At 34.3% G+C, this 14482-nt stretch overlaps 1 long non-coding RNA gene across 2 annotated transcripts in view; it reads left to right on the forward strand.

Annotated features, from left to right (window-relative positions):
* Positions 1-13644, forward strand: part of LOC144374682 (uncharacterized) — a 28145-nt gene extending 14501 nt beyond the window's left edge. The window contains exons 3-5 of one of the 2 annotated variants that reach the window (XR_013434021.1): positions 6926-6955; positions 7064-7264; positions 13170-13644. This is a non-coding gene — a long non-coding RNA (uncharacterized LOC144374682). The remainder of the gene's footprint in view (positions 1-6925; positions 6956-7063; positions 7265-13169) is intronic. The other variant, XR_013434022.1, reaches the window with a different exon arrangement.
* Positions 13645-14482: the final 838 nt, after the last annotated feature.

Consider the following 14482-nt stretch of genomic DNA (forward strand, 5'->3'; position numbering starts at 1 on the left):
TGATATACTGATAAATTCATCATCTACTGCTTCCTAACATATCACCCCCAAAACTTAAAAGCATCAAACAACACACATTATCTCAAACTTTCTGACAGCCATTTGACTAGAAGTCTCTGACTCGGGATTGTAAGGAAGGTGTAGGGAACATGTGGAATGGGGCTGTGGTCATTGAGAGTCTAACAGATCCACTTCGGGGTTAGTTCACTCACATGGTGAGAAAGTTGATCTTGGCTGTTAGCACCCTCAACTCTTCTCTACACAGAACATTTATCTATAGAGCACCTTGCTCCCCTCAGAGCAAATGATACTGGAGAGCAAGGCAGAGCAAGGAAGAGCTTCTGAGATGGAAGCTGCAGTCTTTTTATAATGGAATCTAGAGTAATGTGTCATTCTACTGCCATATCCAGTGAATTATAAGTGAGTCATTAAATGTAACCCACATACAATGGAAGGGAAATTGGGTTGCATTTCTTGGATCAAGGAATATCCAAGAATTTGTGGACATGGCTTTACAACCTTGCTTTGACCAAATGCTCAACTTTTGTAAGAGAAAGCACATAAAGTGAATTTATTTCTTTTCAGAGGGTTCACATGCTGGTAAAACTGATAAAAACAGATAAAAGCTCTCTTGCTATTTCATTGATAGTTCCTTCTATTTTCTTTGCAGCCACCCCCTCCTCTGCAGGCCTTGGAAGGCTGGACTTTCCCAGCTGCTCAGCCTCAACTTTATGGACACTTTTACCTTACAACTTCATCCCAAACTGTGCTTTATATACCAGTCTCTACTCCATCACTCTCATATTTCTAACTTCATCCCTGATCTCTCCTTTCAATTTCCATTTTATATATCCAGCTGCTCCTTGACATCTCCACACAGATGGCATCAATTTAAAATGTACCATGGCTAACAGAGAACTCTCGGTTCCTTCCACTTCTTTCCTGGCCTTATCATTTTTAGTAAATCTACCCCCATGTTTAAACTCTTCTTATTACATATCTAATCCCTGAGCAAGTCTTGTCATCACTTCTTTATAAATATTTTGCCCGAATCTACCAAACTCTCTCCACCTCCATTGCCACCACTCTGGCCCAACCTAACTTTCTTTCTCACCTGGACTACTGTAATAGCCTAAAGAGAGCCTTTTTCCTGATTCTCTCCTTCCACTTCTCCCTTCCTCCCTCCTTTTCTTCTTTTTTCCTCCCTTTCTTTCTTCCTTTTTTCTTCCTAGTTCCTGTAACTATTTTTCATTACAGCAGTGGTGGTATTGTGAAAATGTTGTCAGTTCATTTTACTCTGCCATTTAAAATTCCATGTGGCTTTTTATTTCACTTAGAACAATAAATCTCAACACTTTGGGCAGATTTACAATCTTTTATCTGTCCCTTGTCTCTGCGAACTTTCCACCCACATTAATCTTCATCATTAGTATACACCGTGTGTGTGTGTGTGTGTGTGTGTAGGTGGGTGTTTGCATGTATACGTGTGTTATGTGCATGCTGTGTGTATTACTGTATTAGTGTGTGTGTCTGAGAATGTGTCTGTGTGAATTGCGTGTGTGTGTGTGTGTGTTTGTGCACAATGGTGTGTATCTGGTATGCTCTTGTCTACACAAGCCATTCTGATTGATAGGTAGTTTAGATAGAATAGAATAGAGAGCACCCTGGAGAATACTCAAGAGACCACAGACATCCTCTCTCTCAATATTTATATTTCTCTGGAGATTCATTAAGTTTAAGTGGTCTCTTGTCAATTGCATCTTACTCTAAACTTGGGTTGTTTAATTATATTTCTGCCTGTTTAGGGTCCATGTAAATAAGTAAATAGCAAATATCACAGAAAACTGGATCTTGCTATCATTCACTTAGCACAGTGCCAGAAATGTACAATGAACTCACAAAGAAAATGAATGAATACACCTATTTCACAGCTTGCATTTCATTATGACCTTTTGGTGTACTGTTTTAACCATAGTCGAAGTACCATGCAATTGTCATTCCTTAAAAAAGGATCTCTTTGCTTTTAGAAAATCTCTTGGAATTTGTGTAATTTTAAGCTGCAGGCATTATGCTGTCCCTTAGGGAAAGCTGCACCTCACTGTTAAATATACAGGGTACACTGAGCATTGCATCGTGTGAGGAAGTTTTGCCTCCTTTTTCTTGGAGTGTCCAAGTTCTTCATGTGGTAGGTATAATGATTAGTATGAACCGGAGGATATGGGTTTGTATACATCTGGGATCTTTATAAATTACAAAGCCAAAGACATCAGCTTAGTCCTTTGGAGAAAAAGGAAAATAGATTAGAAGCTCAAACATATAGTTTGAAAACAAGAATTTAAAATTCTTGGTATCCCCTTTAAGGTCATGATCAAAAAAGAAGATAGCTTTTTGACAACCGCCCCATCAGACACAGTTATGTTTAGGTCTAAAACAAATTTACCTAAGAAACGAATTGTATTTTAAGAAAAAATCTGTTTCTTTTTCTTCTTTTTTTTTCAGTTGTAGTTGGATGCAATAACTTTATTTTACTTACTTATTTATATGTGATGCTGAGGATCGAACCCAGCAACCTGCACATGCTAGGCAAGTGCTCTGCCACAGAACCACAACCCCAGTCCCTCTGTTGCTTTTCTTAAAGTATCCTAAAGAAGCATAGGTTTTTAATAAATTTGTAAGTGAATAAACAATGAGTTTTTCTTACCCATGTGAGTGCCACAAATCACCAACTAATAGCTTACCTTTTTCTTCCTTGTGCTAGTGTGAGTTCAGTTATTCTACAGTATTTAAGTTTAGAAACAGATAATGCTCTATGGAAATGCCAAGAATGCTACTTCTGATGATTTCCTTTAGGAAGATTTATTTAAAAGCCTATATATTTCTACATTATACATTTCTGCAATCAACAAAAAGAAAAAAAAACAACTTGAAGTTCTAGTGATCACTGGGAAAGAAAATTTTTTGTTCAGGATTTCTTTCAAACTTTGTTTCAACAGGGGTTAAGATAGATAGAACTTCACATTCTGCCTATCTTCAAACCTGTGTGTGGTGTGTGTATATGAGCACATCCATGTGGACACTCTTTTCTCAAAATTTCTCTCATAAGTTTGATTTGAGAGGGTTTAGTCAGATCTGGCATCACCATGACAAAAATGCCTCATAAAAACAATGTAGAGGAGGATATGTTTATTTGGGGCTCATATTTTCAGAAGTTCAGTCCATGGTCAGCCAGTTCCATAGCTCTGAGCCCAAGATGAGGCAGGACATTATGGCAGAAGGCTGTGGCAGAGGACAACAGCTCAGGACATAGCAATGAAGAAACAGAGTGCTTTGCTTGCCAGGGACAAAGTGTAAACTGCCAAGTCACAGCCCTGAGACCTGTCTTCTCTAGTCACACCCTACCTACCTACCAGTTAATCCATATCAGTGGATTAATGCCCTCATCAGGTCACAACTCTCATCATCTAAACATTTCACCTCTGAACATCCTTGAGTCGTCTCCCACATGAGATTTTGGGGGACAACACATAACCACACCATAACAGAGATACAATAAAGATAATTAATTGCAAAACATCTACATAAATTTTATGACAATTTATGATTGCAAACACAAATAGAATAGAAGAAATTACCCAAGAATTTGTGTTTTTATTGTATTGCTTTACCTGTAAATGCACTGGGTGTTTAAGTTAGCTTGTTTGGTTTTCTCTTATATTAAGAAAAAGCATTTGTTAGGGCTGAGATTTTAGGATACATTTTGGGCATTGAATATATTTTCCTCTTATTTATGAGAAGACACGGAGAAATGTGACAAATTGAACACAAATGCTAGTGATTCTAAAGCTCATTTTAGTTTAAATTTTTACTACAGTCAGGAAAAATTATAAAAATATTTTATTAGAATTAGGAATACTCCACAGAAACTGAAGATATCCTCACTTTTAAAATTGTGGTCTTATTCTTACTCTTCTAATTTAGTTCATTATTATCATTTTAGCATTGAGGATACATTTAAATTGAAATACTTATAATTTGTGGATGTATATGATAGGGAGAATGTCCTGAATTAATTTTGGTTAACCCTTCAAAACTCACAAGTTTATATCTAATAGAAAATAATTGCATTAAAATATAATTATATTCTCATAGTCTTTACCAATAAAGTGAATTCTAGGTAAACTAGTTAAAAAAACTTACACGATGTTGAATTCTTCTGGTCTTCCAAACTTCATGTCTCCCAAATGATATCTGGTTCTCAGTTCTTCCAGTCACTCATGGCTTTCTCACTCTCATTAGTTAGCTCTTGCGCATTTGGATAAATAAGCACATTTCATTTTAGATAGTGGAACAGTCTGTTATATAAAAACATGCCCCTTATTCATAGTGTGGTGCGATTTTTAAATTAATTTACAAGCTATGTAGTCCTAGCTTGGGAGAGAATAAAAACACCCAGAAAAAGAGTTTTTAATCCTCCCATAAGGCAATTTGGAGAAGTTGTATTATTTTATAATAATTCTTAAAAATTAGAACTTATCATATAAAATTAAATAAAATATAAAACTTTTGTAATTTATTATCAGGATTTGACAATAATGAGCTGTATGTAATACATTTGTGTTTTACAGTTTAATTTTTCATGTAAAAGAAGTTTTGTATATAAAATTAATTCAGTGAATAACACATTTAGTATTCAAGTCGTAGAAAGGGGAAGACTGAAGTGGAAGGTAAAGAGATATTATTAATAGAGCAGAGTTATTTTGGAGCATAAAACAAGCAAATGAAACCCAAAGAAGAAGTTTTATGGAAAGTAGTTATATCCCAAGTACTATTTTAAAAGATACATTAAATTTTCTACAGTTCCATATAAAGCAAATGTTGGTATTTACACCTTTATTGAAGCTTTTTATTTTGGGGAGTACAAATAAAAACTATGACAGACAGAAAAAAAATTGGAATTCTTTATGAGGATGAAAAAATCCAGGAATCTTTGTAAGTGTACCATATTAATTTGAAATACTGAATTGTGAAGTTATTTTTCCAATTTGAATCTCTCTGCACCTTATTTTGCACGTGGTATTAAATGCCAATAGACATTTTACTGTCACTTTCTGAAATGTTTGTCTGCAAAAATTTAGACAGATACAAAAGATAATGAAGGGTAAGAATTATGATTACTGACATTAATTCCAAAGCATTTCTGTTCCATTATCATTAGCCTCTAGGAGTTGAACTGTGAGTCAATTAGATATACAAGCTTAAACTATAGCCCTGACCTTCAACTTTGAAAGGTTTTGCAGGCTTTGTTTAGATAGGGGAGTGAGACAGGGTGGATACTCTAACACACAATTCTGTCTGTTGCTGTAAAAAAGAAACAAACTAAATGTGTATGCTGTACCAAGATAGAGGTGTTGGAAAAATCTTTGTCAATTAGACCAGCAATATATTTCATAGTTGTTTTCCATTTTATTTTAACTTACCAATAGTTAACCATGAAATTATTAGCACATTTTTCAAGTTAAGAAAGAAATTATGGACCAAATGGGAAGACAAACTGATTGTCTTTTGTAATGACTTTGCAACCACTAGATTATAACTATAACCAGCCTCCCTCTGGGTCTCCCAACATTTCCTTTAATTTCTGTTCTAGTCTCCAAGAAGCAATAACATCAACATTTTTATACAATAGAATTCTATCACCTAAATACAGGATTTCATTTAAAATGTTTTATTATCTAAATTAGGAAAATCCAGAGTCATTATTTTTCAGTGTTAAAGTTTTCTCAAAAGTAAATGTGGAATACAATTACCTAATGGAATGGTACATGTAAAGTGATTATTACAGTGTCTGGCATATATTTAAGACCCAATGAAGTTAGCAGGAATTATTATTGTTTTTATCTTTTCATGGTTATTTTAATCATCATTATTTTGTGCTCACTGTGAATGTATTGAAGAAACTGCATACTGAAAAGGATGCATTAGGATTTTAATTCTATGGTTTGCACATTGATTTCTTATCAGGTTAACTGAGGATGACACTATTATAAATTTAGATTCAGTCCTATGTAAAATTGTGATGTACATAATATTTTTACTTTTAAAAGGTTATTTTAAAAAAATTCTTAATACCTTTTTGATTGTAGATGGACACAATATCTTTATTTTTCTATATTTATTCTTATGTGGTGCTAAGGATCAAATGCAGGACCTCACGAATATGAGGCAAGCACTCTACCACTGAGCTACAACCCCATCCCTGTTTATATCTTCTTATATAAAGTCTATAACGTCTTCTGTCTCTCCAAGCAGGTATCTCTGATTGGGAAATTAAACAGGTTCATTTACTCAATTCATGGTCCATTCAACATCAATTCTTTGTATTTCTTTTTATCATTTCTTAGCCCTAGTTTCTTATTCTGCTGTGTTAGGGTCCTGTTCTCTGTTGTACAGGGAGTCTCAGAGATATCTGAGCAATCTAATAGTGAATGATTATTAAAAATTGATAATAGGTTAATCTACCTTTTGGTGTTGCCACTCACAGTTCTAAGAAGGCAATTAAAAAGATTTAAGCCATATTTTAAAATGTTTAACTGTCAATTAGAATCTCCTCCTTTGTATCCCTTGTCAAGAGGTTTATCATTGTCATTCAGGGTTGCTCCAAATCTCTCTCTAGATCTTTAGCACATTCATTCAATATCCTCCTTCAACCATTCCCATGTTTTGGAATTGACATAAACCCCTAAAGCCTACTTTGTGGTGAGTGCTCCTGATAAGAAAGAAACTTACCTTTCTTCTCAGATGTACTACTTTGTTGACTCATTCTTTCAGATATTTCAATAGAGCTTGTGATGTTAGGATTCACAGATGCATTGTTACTCCTGCAAAACTATTTTAACAGCTTTCTTCACTTTCTCTCACATTGCAGTAGGAATGGTGGAGTTCATACTTGGTAAAGGTTAGTTTTTGTTTTCATTTATTAAAAACATGTTCAACTCTTACATGTAAAGCTTTGCCTCTCTTATCTTTTTTTGTTTTGTTTTTCCTTTCTTATTTTTCCTCCAAGATTTATGTGGTGGCTCCTCACCCCCATAATAATAGAACTATTGCCACCAGAAAGAGGATTTGAATAGCATGATGGAAAAAGTTGAGAAAACACTTTGAAGAACACTGTCCTCCTATAACATCTGTTGAAGAGATGTCTTCAGGAGACTGAGGCAGAAGACTGCCTGTCACTATGGCTGAAAGAACACTGCCTTGTAAAAATGTGAGTAGCAGGATGAAGCAGAGAGGACTTTGAGCTATTTTTCTATGTAATCCCTTGAGGAGTTTTGGTCTGGTTTCTTTTTTCTTTTTTTGGTGCCAGGAATTAAACTCAGGGGCACTCGACCACTGAGGCACATCCCCAGCTATATTTTGTATTTTATTTAGAGACAAGGTTTCACTGAGTTGCTTAGCACCTCGCTCTTGCTGATGCTGGCTTTGAACTCTCAATCCATCTGCCTTGGCCTCCTGAGCCTCTGGGATTACAGACTTGTGCCACAGTGCCTGACCTGGTCTGGTTTCTTAATCTCTGTTTCTCTAGCATCGGTACAACATCTAGCTCTTCCCAAGTATTCAATGAATGGAGTTTCATGTAGAATACACAGTGGGTACCTAATGGACTTCCACAGAGAAACCATAGTTAAAAATGGTGAGGAACAAGAGGCGCCTGCCAAAGAAATAATTAGTGTTCAGTAGAAAAGAGGGTAAAGGCCACATGACAAACCAACCATTAGCAGCCATGGATCCCACAGTATTTCAAACAGAAAACCTTTGACAACAAAATAAGTTTTATAATTGTCTTAGGCTAACTTGTTCAAAAATTAACTCTTTGGAGAAACTTTTACTGTCTCAAACACAATTAGATGAGGTAAAGTCAGTTTAAACCCTCATTTTAAAAATAACTGGTGTGCCTACACAATTATGTTGAAAATTCTGATGATATTTACACAGTGCAATAAACAATGTTGTACTTGTGTGTTAATAAAACAAATACCCTAATAACATCCTATTCAAGAGAACATGCTTTATTTTTTTTTAAGAAGATTCTGCGGATCATCTATCTGACATCAAGAACCCTTTATATTCTTTTGAGAAATGTTACTGGCATTGATTAATATCACTCCTGGAGGCTATTTCCAAGCCAATGTTGTAACTAAATTGAAGGAGCAGGCAGGTGTGTTGGACCTTTTTAATGCAGGATTGACACCTCAATAAATCAAAGGCCGTAAAGGAAAATAATTAACAAGAAAATACAGAAACTATTTACTCAAAAAATCATACACAGCACTAGCTAAATCAGTTCCTATTAAATGATTTACTTTGTCTTTTTCCTCCTTTTACTAATAAACACTTAACATTTTCTTGCTCTTTTTCTCCTCAGGATATTAAAAAGAAACCATCAGTATGTGCATATTATTAAAATGAATGTAAGCCTATGAATATATATTATTCATACATATACATAAGCTTATATTCATTTTTTAGAATATATATATATATATATATATATATATATATATATTCACATTAAATATTCACACATATAGCTAGACAAATCTCTGTTTTCGTATATAGGAAAAAAAAATCCTTTGAAAACTTAATGGAATTCTGATCAAAACTACTATCTCATAGCTTATATTTTTTTTCTTTACTTATTTTCTTTCATTATTTTTTGGTAGCAGGAATTGAACCTAGGGGTGCTTAACTACTGAGCAGTCCCAGGCCCTTTTTATTTTTCATTTTGAGACAGGGTCTTGCTAAGTTGCTTAGGGCCTCGATAAATTACCTGAGGCTGGCCTTGAACTTGAGATCCCCATGCCTCAGCAACTGGGATAACAGGCATGTGCCACCATGCCCATCTCAGAGTTTGTTTTTCCCAATCCAAGTGGTAGTAATGAAGAAGTTTATAAGATTCAGGAACTGGCCTTACTTAAATGACCCTAATTTTTCTGTTAAAATTTCTTCCTAAATCCCCACTGTTGATGTAAGGCTGCTGTGTCCACCAGTTCAGACTAAATTTAAGTGTTGAGTTCTAGTCCATACATGTCACAGGCTTCCCCCAGGTATGAGTGCAGTGCGTGTTATATTTTGTAAAGAAATGTTGTCTAAGGAAAAAGGGCAACTGTCAACCACATTGTCCTGTTCAAGCATGCACATGTTTTATTTAAGTATGCTCCAAAGGTCTATTTTTTCCAGCACAATGCAGGTATTATGCTATTCTTTGAAATAAGATATATGAACTTCAAACAAAATCGTCAAAACAATGACCTTATTTATTCCATATGGTACACAGAAATAATTACATTTCACTTACAATACAGATGCACTTAACACAGCCATCGATAGTCACTCACCACCAACACAGTATATTTTTTAAATCACCTAAAACATCAAAAAGTTTTTTTCTTTTCCAAACATATAAATAAATTAATATTTTGGTTAAGTGATAAATGAAAAGAGGAGGAAGAATTGTCAACTAAAATAACCTAACTTCATTTTCCTTGATATAACACCAAGAACTTGAAAATAGAACTTCTTGTTGAGAATCAAAAGACATTAAGTATTCCTGATTGTAATTCCTTAGTCTAGTTTTAAAAAAATGTTCTCAATAAATGCCATCAAAGAAGTTTCACTATATATTTTCTCTAGAAGCATGAAGTGACAAGAAGCAGGTGTTAATATAATTGTTAATATTCACACTGCTGGAAGATTCGTAGCTTTTTAAAAGACATACTAGGAATAAAGCCAATTCTTCCCAAGAGACAGTAGTTTATCTTACTTTCACTCAGCAAATGTTTATTAAAAGCTACTATGTGCACAGCATGGTTCTAGAAGCTATTCTAGAAATGGGAAGCAAGAATTTCTGACTTTACCCCAAAAATGATTGGATTAATTAATTTTTATAAGTTATGATAAGCATTTGAAGATCTCTATAATAGAGGGATAATTATTAACTCTTTCCATGTATAGAAACTAAGCTTTATTCCTTACAGTGGTGGCTCAGAATGAACAAAACTTTATTTGACATAAAACTTTTTTACACTGTCTCGTGCATTCATGTCTACTGATTTATTTTAAGGATGTAAAGGTACAAAGACTTTTCACTTAAATGTACACAGAAATCAATCTTGCATCATCAGGCTCCTGTCCTCCCAATTTCGTGGAGAACGCTGCACCTGGCCAAACACAGGACCTTTCTGAGATAAATTGGTGCCCCCTACATGAATGGCATTGGCCGAATGTTTTCATCAAATACTGTGACATGAAGCACTCCCATTTATCTCTGCATTCCAATTCACATTATATATTCTCAACATGTATTCAAGATCTAAAGCAAAATAAATAATACATCAAATAAGATTCTGAGATCGTCGATCCTGTGATATTAGTCCCAGTCGTCTCTTCAGGAAACACATCCTAATATATCTAGTATCTGGGCTTTTCCATAAACAGCAAAGACATTAGTGACAATTCATAGAAGTCAACTCCTTCTCTCTAGCTTTTGACAAGGGGATTGATGACAATCTAATTAGGAGATAATTTATTGGGGAATACAAAAGTAGGAAAGTCACTTGAACTACACTAAACACTGATGATAAACACTGTTTATCTGATTATAATGAACCCAATACAAAGGTACCCTAGAAATACAGAATGCACTGGGTCACAGCAATACAGTGGACCAAAGAATACTACTGAAAAACATGGATGGCACAGTAGTTTGGGATTAAAAATTTACCTAAACCTTGCAACACCATAACTTTTTCTATGGATATGGCTCTTACTGTACCTATAATCTGGAAAGTACAACCACCAAAAAATCCAGATTCCTGATACAACATGTGTGCAGTGAATTATTGCAGTTGTAACAGTCACTAGGTGCAAGGTTAAACAATAATACTGAACTATCTCAACACTTCAGATTTACTAGTGAGCATCCCCATGAGAAATGCTGCAGTTCTAAAAGGAGTTTATTTGCACAGCCCACCATGGACAATCAGCTTGTTGTAAGTGTACAGAAATTCCCCTTTCTACAATTATGGTTTATCATGCCTATTCTGAAGACAACATAAGAAAACCGAGATCACTGCTCCAAAGAATCCTAGCATGCATTATGATGGTTTCCTTCAGTCAATACAAATGTGTTGTATGAGTCTTTTTCCCATATGTAATAATCTTCGTCATAGCCAATGTTCATGGTTTTAACAGGAAAAATTTTTATCAAAACTTTTTTCATATTTTTTTTGTTTTTCATTCAACTGGAAAATTTTTATTCAAAGATTTATTTTATTTGTTTTGTGCTCATTCACAAAGTCAAAGGGCCACAGAATATTCCTCTGTATAACAGGTCAAACTCTGTCTAGAAATGTCATTGGTGGTTTTATTCACATCCTCGAGTTTAGAAGATTTATTTTTGTTTCACTATCAGCCTTCTTGTTTTGCTGTCTTAGTCTGCAAAATATTTTTTTTTCTTTCATCTACTTTGAGATTCTTTCCACAGCCAGGGCTCAAATTCTCTTAAACCTAATCCAATTGTCTTACAATGCAGACACCCTGACAATATTTCCTCCTGAGTACTCAGGAGATTCTGGCCTGTCATCATCTTCTGGTGTGGTTACTAGAGATGTTGGGATGCTTATTATTGCTGTAGTCACATAAGGTTGTTCACAGTTTAGTTTAACACACTCTTCCATTTTGGCATTTAAGTTGGATTGGCTGATGAGAAAAAAAATAGATTTAAGAAAAGAAGATATTTATTTAATTTTTCTCATAAAGCTGAAAAATGTACATTTTAATGCATGTAAGTAAAATTTTAAATATTCAGGAAAATTATCACATAAAAATGAAACATTAAAACTTAATATGAAATATCAAAACTTAATGTATAGTATCTTGAACATTAACAAGTTCATTAACGTTAAAGACAATTCTTAAAGCCAGCTCAACTGTTTCTCAAACAAACTGCATTATAAATGTAAGAAAGAAAAAGGACCAGGTAAGATCTGGACAACCTGAACTGAGCAAAGTAAAATAACTTTAAGATAGAAACTCAGAGTTTGATATTTCATGTGATTTCTCAATTCCTTTGTCCACAAACTCCTTTCATCATTATGTCTTTTCGAAGTACATAATGCAAATAAACCCTCAATTTAGTGATGATCATATCTTAAGAAGCCAAAAAAGTTAGCTGTTCCCATTTAGTAATTGAAGGTTTTCTCAAAATATATTTTTAACCAGTATGTTATACTCTTTGGGAGAAGGAGGAGAAGGATCAAGAAGAGTATAAACAGGAATTGAAACTATTTTCATGGAAAATGACTAAAATGTTTATGTCATAATATTTTCTTCTTAAAACTGTCACCATTTTCTACTTTGTTTTATGATAGATGTAAAATATCTTAAAGATAAAAATTCTTCATTGTCCTAAATTTTAAAATTGTGGTCCAATTTTTATAAATCAACGTAGTCTGAATTCAAAATCTCATCTTGGTTTTCAACATAGCTTCTTAAATGCCAACAAAGAAGCAAGACTGAACTTATAGAGGGTCACTCTAATAATATATGCTCTTCAAATAAAAGAATGAAGTAAAAAAACATTTTGGCAGAAGTTGATCTTTTTAATGTATAATTTAAATATATTACTTTTTATTAGACATTTATGGTTAAAAAAAGTAAATAATGAAAAGTAAAGGGAAAATGTCAGTGTAAAAGTTTCACATAAATTTTCCATAAATTAACTGGTAAACAATTTTAGAATTTAACTTATCTTTTTGATATCAGATTGATTTTTGTATTTTATGTGGCCAAAAAACATATTTTGGATCAAAAGTATAGGTTAAGAAAAGATTTGTGTAGGCATAGTTTTAATTTTCACTGTTCCATTGAATATGTTAGTATATTTTAGGTACTATTGAATAACTTTCAATCATATCGATGTCGGTTTCACTTGTCTTTTTTAGTAGTTTTGACTGTCATTTCAGGCTCTTTGAGTTGACATATGGGGCTCCTGGGTATAGAGGTCCTTGCTCAAACAAAAAATTGTAGAGTTGAAGCAATAAAAACATTGTTAGTCATCTTTTCTTCTTCCTGTTGTTAATACTAACATAATTACTATTTTTGACCCCAAGGGATATGCCAGTGGACTCCTTCTACCTGCTGCACAGTTTTGTTCCTTTCTCAGCCCTAGGAGCTAGGACTTCCCTGCTCATAGGTGGCAATGTGACAGCAGGGACAGAGCCTGTGAACCAGTAGATTCATCCAGGTACCTGTTAGATAGAGGAGTTCTGTCCACACACCGGATTGGAATCATGCTGAGTTCCTGCAGGCTGCCTCCATGACTCCCAGATACGTCGGCATTTCGGATGCAGAAAGTTTTTTGTGTCAATGTGAACAGCAAGTGCTGGTGACTCCTTGTTGTGAAGAGAGAGATGGGCTGTGACTTGAAGGACAGTTAATGGTGGCAACTTCCATGCAGCTTTCTTCAAAGACTTGTTTATCCACGAATTCATGATACTATTTCAGAGTTGAAAGAAAATGTGAAGAAAGCAGAGAAGCACATTTGAAATTAAAATAAACAAAATGTATAGCTTTCTTTTACTAACACCATTTTCCAACAGATTAGAATATTAGAACCACTTTTCTTTGATACTTGTGTGGAAATAAAATCTCTCTAGTTAGACTGAGGGATTGACATGTGCCAGTGGATCCAGTGTTCATTGACAAATTAACTTTATCTTAGAATATAATTTATGAATTTAAGCATAAAATCAGGAAGTCAGAAGTTAGAAGGGAAAAACCCTTGAAATGAATATAGATAATATCTACAGGAAATTTAAAAATTTACATTGACTTTTTTTTTAAACAAATTGAAATCATGAAAAGAGGTTATTTTATAGAACACCATGAGTAATACTGTTAAATAATAGCAAATATCTTCACATGGGAATGAAAAAAATTTAATCTGAAAATAAGATATTGAAGACACTTCCAATTTCTTTAGATGCTTCCCTAAAATTTCTGGTATATAAGAAAATATAACGTATTAGCTAAGAAAATAAAATGTTTATCTGTAAAATGGGTCACTGTGCTTGACTCAGAATGAATGAGCACTGAACTTTCATGGCCTCTTTGTGATATATCACAGGGAGAACTCATGACCTCAGTCTGTGTTCAGGGTGTGTTTGTGTGTGTGTACACATGCGTGTGCATAGTGCTGGGGATTGAACCTTGGTAGAGAACACTGCTCTACCACTCAGCTACATTCCAGCCTTCTTATTTTTTATTTTGAGACAGAGTCTTGCTAAATTGCCCATGCTGGCCTCCAACTTGCGATCCTCCTGTGTCAGCCTTGGGATAAGCTGAGATTGCAGGCTTCCACCACACTGCCCCAGCTGTTCTCCACCCACTACCTTCTAGCCCATAGGCAATCAGTAATGGGCAT

This window comes from Ictidomys tridecemlineatus, unplaced genomic scaffold (assembly GCF_052094955.1).
Source record: "Ictidomys tridecemlineatus isolate mIctTri1 unplaced genomic scaffold, mIctTri1.hap1 Scaffold_82, whole genome shotgun sequence".
Classification (NCBI taxonomy): Eukaryota; Metazoa; Chordata; class Mammalia; order Rodentia; family Sciuridae; genus Ictidomys; species Ictidomys tridecemlineatus.